At 43.7% G+C, this 7412-nt stretch overlaps 1 long non-coding RNA gene across 1 annotated transcript; it reads left to right on the top strand.

Annotated features, from left to right (window-relative positions):
* Positions 1 to 3495: 3495 nt before the first annotated feature.
* Positions 3496 to 5013, top strand: LOC123077699 (uncharacterized). The gene is made up of 4 exons (XR_006436783.1): positions 3496 to 3665; positions 4248 to 4354; positions 4458 to 4645; positions 4716 to 5013. It is a non-coding gene; the product is annotated as an uncharacterized lncRNA (long non-coding RNA).
* The last annotated feature ends 2399 nt before the right edge of the window (positions 5014 to 7412 follow it).

The raw sequence follows: 7412 nt of genomic DNA, 5'->3' as shown, positions 1-7412 counted from the left end.
CCTTTCCACTACAAACATGGAGTACAAGCCTTTCACTACAAGCCAAACATGGAGTACGGTATCTCCCCCTTTCCAATCCAAGCTCACTGGACATCTTGTTCTAGAATATCCATGGCATGTTCATAAACTTCACGAGGAAAGTGAATCCTAGGTGGTAGGATTCCTTGCCTTTCCAATCTATCCTTGCGCAAATGTGGAATTTCGTATGAATTTTCCCCTCCATGGTTCATCACTTCTACCATGACGGTCTAAAGTGTTAGAAATATTCTGTTGATTTTTCCGGCATCACACTCATCAAATTCTTCCTGCACACCTTGAATCAGTTCTTTGATAGTTGTGGGTGCTCTACAGTCGGTCAAAGACTCAAGGGATCTGAAATATCCAAGATCAAGTGTGTTTAGATCAGGAGAATTTGGAGGCTGGTTTATTATTTTAATGTCCAGACCAGTTGTAGCCACAACTTCTGCAAACTCTGCATCACCGGGAAGAATGTGCGTTCTTGCATTATCTTGCTGGATCAATATTGGATTAGTATCATCTGCGGGCCAGACTTCCTTTATTCCAGGAACCACTTTTTCTATCATATACCTCCTCATTACCCGTCGGTTCACGTTGACGGACTTGATTTCAATGGTCCCTCTTGCTCTATACTCACTTCTTCTAGCAGCAGGAATCTCTTGCACAAAGGGCCAGACACCAATTTTACCTGAGAATGTCATATTGCCTTCAGCGTCATATCTAGGTCGAGCAACAGCGGTCAGAAACATCACTTTCCCAATACAGTTTTTGTTCCGAACAGTTCTGACCGGGTCATCTTCCTCGGGGAGGAGGTAGTAGCATCTGTTCATTTTTGTCATATAGAACCACTTTTCGTCAATATGCACAATGTTGTGCATACTGATGAATTTAGGTCTTGGAGCTGCTAAGGTGGTCTCGTCAAGCATTGACAAACAAAACTTGATCCTTTCTCTTTTATTCTTTTCTTTCAAGGATGGCTTCAAACGATTGGAGTGCCTTCTAATCTTGCGAAGCTTGAGTTTCTTGTAGAGTGTAGTATGACTGACACCCAATTGGCGAGCAAGTGACCTGAGAGTCGACCTACTATTCAAAGGAACTGTGGGGATTTGGGATAGAGTATCATCCTTTCCTTTCCTCCCGCATCTTCGTTTCCTTCCGCTGGATACATCCACCTCTTGACCAAGCCCTTTTTGTCGCTCTGCTATCGTCCAGATTTTTCGAATATGTTGAACACCAACTTGAAAAATTTGAGCAACATCCTTCCTGTCATTTCTTTTGAACTTGCCACCCCTAGCCAGATGCAAGGTATGTAGTGCCATGTAGGCAGCATATCTCTGCTCATCTGTCATTGACTTTCTTTGCCTATGCAATTGCTAACCACCTACAGTAGCAAAAGAAAAAGAAACTTAGGGAAATGATGGAGGCCTTGATGATCACAAGATAGACCACATGTTGCAGGTAGATAGCTAGAGTGGCTAGCAGGAGTACCTGTTGCTTGACCATGCACTGCTTTTTCTTCTTCTTGGAGTTCCATGTCAACTTCTTCTTGGATTTCCACGTCAACTTCTTCTTGGAGTTCCATATCAACTTCTTCTCGTGCAGGTTGAGTACTTGCTTGAGGTCCAGGTTCATCCTCTTCTGGTGGAGAACAATTCAGGTCAAGGTTCAACATCTTCGTGTTGTTGTTGTTGTTGTTGTTGTTGTTGTTGTTGTTGTTGTTGTTGTTGTTGTTGTTGTTGTTGTTGTTGTTGTTGTTGTTGTTGTTGTTGTTGTTGCTATTGCTCTTGATATTGTTGATGTGTGCTGCTAATTTACTCCTGATGCTGCTACTAATTTGCTACTGCTGTTGTTGCTTGAGCTACTGCTGTTGCTGCTGTGTTTGTTGCTGGAGTACTTGCTTGAGCTACTGCTGCTAATTTGTTGATGGAGTACTTGATTGAGCGACTGCTGCTGCCATTGTATTGCTGCTTCTCTTGCTTATATCTGCATGAACAAGTCCATAAAATGACACAATCTTCAGTTTATATGGTTCAGAACTGGTTAAGTTTATAACCTAAAACATCATATATGCAGATGTTTGAACTCTCTGTAATAAATTTATATGGGGTATCATTAGATGCTGCTACAAAGATTCTGCTCTCTGTAAATTCTGCTAACTGATAATTTTAATACATACAAGTGCTATATATGATGTTCCTGACCCACAATCAGTAGGAGTACAATGCTCTTACAAATGTTGCATACTGTAGAAATTAAACTTGTGAATGTTGTACTCATACTGTTGTAGAGATTCATGTTGTGACAGTCATAGTTGATCCATTTAGACAAGGAGTATTGTGCAGTAGGAGTACAATAGTCTGTATTTTGACAGACAAGTGCAGCATCCCATAGTGAATTCTCCTGTAAATTCTGTAAATAATGCATAGACAGACAAGTGCAGCATCTCATGTGTGACATGCATAACTGAATCTATGCTGAATCAAAATGATCCTTGTACTGATACTTGAGTCTGTTTGAAGAATTTACAGTAAAATTTACTCCAGGGAGCAAGATCACATTAATGCAGTTAGGTACTCCCAGCTGTAGTTCATGATTAACTTTAGCAAGATCACATTACTGCAGACAAGTACTCCATGATGTAGTTCATGATCTTATTGTGATTACAGCATGAGAACAAGGAGCAAATTCTTCTGTAAATTCATGGAGTCATTTCTTTCATGGAGTAATTTCTGTTGTTGTGCAAGGGGCGAGGCGAGGAGAACCTGCCTGGAGACAACGTGCTGCGTGCGGCAGCGACGAGCCAGGTGGGTTGGGCGCGGCCAGGACCAAGCTGAGGGGCTGGCGACCAATTTCGCGCGGCGGCGACGAGGCTGTGCCGGCTGCGACCAAGCTGGGGGCGGCGGCGACCAAACTGGGCGCCTGGGCGCGGCGGGGACCAAACTGGACGAAGGGGTTGAGCGCCTGGAGACGGGGCCGAGCGCCTGGATAATGGGGACGACTCGAGCTCGTGGCGGAAGACGAGGAGGCGAGCTCCTAGAGGAAGGGGACGGTGCGAGCTCCTGGAGGAGGGGGGTGGCCCAAGCTTTTGGAGGAAGACGAAGACGAGGAGGCGAGCTCTTAGAGGATGGGGATGGCGCGAGCTCCTGGAGGATGGGGACGGCGTGAGCTCCTTGGGGATGGGGACGGCGTGAGCTCCTGGAGGATGGGGATGGCGCGAGCTCCCGGAGGAGGAAGATGGCTTGAGCTCTGGAGGAGGAAGACGACGCGAAATTCAAATTGGGGGTAAAATAGTCTAATTCGCCATCTGTCGGCTGTGTCCTAAAATTCTAAACGCTCTTATAAAAGTTTACAGAGGGAGTACTTTGATAATTTGACATCCCTTACTTTGTAATTGATCCGATGACACCCTTTACTTGGCACTTTGGTAATTTTCCCTCTGGCAAGTGGGTCCCGTAAAAAATACCAAAATACCCTTGCCAATCGATTGACCAGGAATCGCTCGAGAGCTTCCGTCGTCGTTCTCGTTCTCATCCCCTTCTCGCGCACAGGAGACGGCGACGGCTACTGGACGTGACTCGGCACCATTGGTCGTCAACGGCGGCAGCCCTGGTGGTACTCGACGGCGGCGGCTACATCCCGGCCAGGAGGTGAGTCCCTCTCTCCCGCTCCCTCCCTCTCTCCCGCTCCTTTCCCCGGCGACCTAGGGTTAGGGTGACCAGCACGCAGAGCGGCGGTGGCCGACTGGGTTGCCCGTGATTCTCGGTGCTGCTGTTGCTGATGCCGCGCTATGTGCTGCTGCTTATGCCTCCGCCGCTCCTCCAGTCTTTAGCCGCTGCCTCTGCTGTGTGCAGCCGCCGCTGCTGCTTGGGAATGACCAAGGGCCGAGGATAGAGTGGAGCGCCCCACAGCAAGAAGCCAAGATTGGGATTAGTGTAGCCGCTGTTTATGTCCTCAGTTAACAAAACTAACACAAATCAAGGCAAAACAACAGTGTATGCATAGTATTTCCCTGAATTGTTCCTGCTGCTTATGCGTTCCTGCTGTTGCCGCTATGAGCAGCTGCTGCTTATGCGGCCGCCGCTGCTTGTGGCCTTTAGCCGCTGCCTCTACCGTGTGCAGCTGCCGCTACTGCTTGTGCTTGCTTGCTGTTGAGGATATGCTTGCTTCATTGTTTGCTATTGCAGACCACAATTCAGATGAGCTAATTTCATGATTGCTTGTTGTTGCAGACAACAATTCAGATGAGCTAGGTGTTGGAGATGGCTGAAACGGAGACGGGTGACCACGTCGTTGCAGACAGCTTCGATTTTCCTCCTTTGTTTGTTCCCGAGCAGAGGTGAGAAAGCAAAGTAGATTCTTTTGGTGCTCATTGTCCAGTACCACATTGAGTAGACACTAACTCAATAGTATGTTGTTCGTTATTGGTCATTGTCGGTTAGGCCGCCTCCGCCGCCGCTCGTGTTCACATTAACTATTAGAGTAGCTCGTTATGTCTACAAGCTTGATGATGGAAGCGAGCAAGTTGTTGACAAGCATGATGTTGTGTTTGATTTCAACATTTCTGGTATGTCATGGGTTAACTTCAGTGACCTAATCTTCAAGGCAGTCCCAATCCCGTGACTAGAAGGTAAACACATCAACTGTTCTTTGTAATGTTAATTTTTCCTTCCAAATCTTATATTTCTCAACACATGCAGGATGTTGGCTATGGCATTGGCTGATGAGTCATCGCAGCAACCTACCCCAACTGTGAAGGACACCACGATGGCATATGACATGGCCTCAACCTCGAATGCTAGGAAGTTGACCCCGAAGAGAAGGAAGATCTAGTGTTGTGCATCATCTTCTATGTTCTCTATGCTTTTGGATGTAATATGTCAGACTTGGCAGCCCCTACTAATTTGTGCAACATCACAGCCTTATGTTAGATGATGTATGAAAATGGATGATGTGTGGACACGTGAAATATCTGTTTTATGCTATATTGTGTTCAAATTGTGTGATGGTACATGAATATGTCCATCTCAAAAGATATGTTATATTTTGGATCATATGTGTATAATTTTTTGTGGAAAGTCAGAAAAACAACCAAAATGATGCCCAAATTTTGAACATTTTTTAATAACCCAGAAAAATTGAAATAATTCCATAAAAACAACCATATACGTGTGACTATTCTGGTATAATTTGAGCTCATTTGGATGAGCCATTTTGGAGGAAATTCAAATTCAATTTTTCAGTTGTAAATTTTGACCAAATTTTGAAAGTTCTTAAAAAAATTCAAAAAATTACAGAATTTCAACAATGAAATTCTAGCTATGCTGGGAAATTTTCAACTTTTTTCGATCAAAGGTTCAACGTTTCCATGCATTTCAAGTTTCAGGTCAACTAGTTTGACCAAATTTGATCTTGGAGCTGCTTTATGTGATCTTGGAGCCGGTGTTAGTGTTATGCCTCTCTCTTTATACCGTAGACTTGATTTGAATAAGTTGACACCTACTGAAATATCTTTGCAAATGGCTGATAAATCAACTGCTATACCTGTCGGTATTTGTGAGGATGTGCCTGTTGTGGTTGCAAATGTTACTATCTTAACGGACTTTGTTATTCTTGATATTCCCAAGGACAATAGTATGTCTATTATTCTTCGAAGACCCTTTTTGAACACTGTAGGGGCTGTTATTGATTGCAACAAAGGCAATGTCACTTTTCATGTTAATGGTAATGAGCATACGATACACTTTCCGAGGAAGCAACCTCAAGTCCACAGTATCAATTCTATTGGAAAAATTCCATCAATTATTTTTGGAGGTTTTGAATTTCCTCTACCTACTGTCAAGAAAAAATATGATATTCTTATTGTTGGGCATGTGCATATCCCCGTTGAGGTAACCTAGTGCTATTCGAAAATTCTCCGGTTTCATGTGACTTGGAATGAGTTTATTAACAAGGCTTGATCAACCTTGTTAGTGGATTCCTTTTGATGAGCATGAGATGGATGAAGTTAGAAAGCACAACCTTCTGTACCCTCCTTTTACTTTCTGTTATTTAGATTAAATAAAGCAAAAATAGTATTTTCTGTCTGTTTTCTGAATTATCCGTGCAATAAAAAATACCCCGAAAATAAAAGTTCTCCAAATGCCCCGAAATTGAAATATGATTTTTTCTGGAATATTTGAGAATATCTGGCACCGAGAACACAGCAGGGGGAGCAAGCACCTGGCCACGAGGGTCCAGGGCGCGGCCCCTTCCTCGTGGGCCTATGGTGGCTCCCCTCCACTTATTCCAGCCACCACACACTCCTTCTTCCTCCCCAAAAATTCACCAACTAGCTCAAGCATGAGTTCTAGCTCATTTTGCTGCGATTTTCGATCTCCTTGCTCAAAGCTCCACTCACAAAACTTCTTTGGGGGATTTTTCTTTGGTATGTGACTCCTCCAATGGTCCAATCAGTTTTTGTTCTAGTGCTTTATTCATTGCAAATTTTTGCTGCCTAGGTGACCATGTTCTTGAGCTTGCATGTCAAATTTATTTGGTCCCAAGTAGTTCTAATGCATGATATAGTCTCTAGGCACTTGTGGGAGTAGTTGCTATCAATTTTGTTGAGTTTGGTTCACTTTTATTTGAAGTTACTAAAATTTTCAGAAATTTTTCAGAGGAAGAAATATGTTTAGGAAAATGTACCAAGGTGGTCCTTCAAGGAAGCAAGGGCCCAGGCCCACAATACGCGATGCGGATGATGAACCACCGCGGGAAGCTCAAGTGTGGGCTTGTGAATGGCCTTCAGAGGACTTTATGGATCGGGCAAGAATCAAGGAAGAATTTGACGCATATGTGCATAATGCTGATCTTGAGAGCTTCGAGGCAAATAAGTGCCGCCAGTACCACTATCTTACTGATTCCTTTGTGAGAAGGTTTGAATTTTCATCATCACGCAATTCTCAAACTGTCCTGTTCGATCTTTATGAAAATTCTTATACCATGGACTTAGAGGATTTTAATACTGCTTGCAAACTTCCACAATGGGGTAGTCCTAGTGAACCTCGCAAATCTGAATTTAGACATTTTCTTGCCAGTATAACTGTGGGGGAGTCTAGAGATATAACACAAGCTACCATGGGGAGCATTCATTTTCCTTCCATACATTATTTTGCTCTCTTCATTGGTAGGTGCATCAATGGTAAGGATGAAGCATGTCACATGTGTGTCCCTGACCTTAGTGTTCTCAGGAGTGCTGTATTAGGAGATAAACATTATAATTTGGGAGCCATTGTTGCACGTAGGTTGCATAATAATAGAATTAATGAAGATTTCTTTGGTGGAATTTATGCAACCCGTCTAGCTAATTTTCTTGGTATACCCATACGTGAGTATGATATTGAGTTGCCTCCTGT

Source organism: Triticum aestivum, chromosome 3D (genome assembly GCF_018294505.1).
Source record: "Triticum aestivum cultivar Chinese Spring chromosome 3D, IWGSC CS RefSeq v2.1, whole genome shotgun sequence".
NCBI classification, from domain to species: Eukaryota; Viridiplantae; Streptophyta; class Magnoliopsida; order Poales; family Poaceae; genus Triticum; species Triticum aestivum.
The sequence above is the reverse complement of the archived record's forward strand: the minus strand, read 5'-3'. Positions and strand labels throughout refer to the sequence as shown.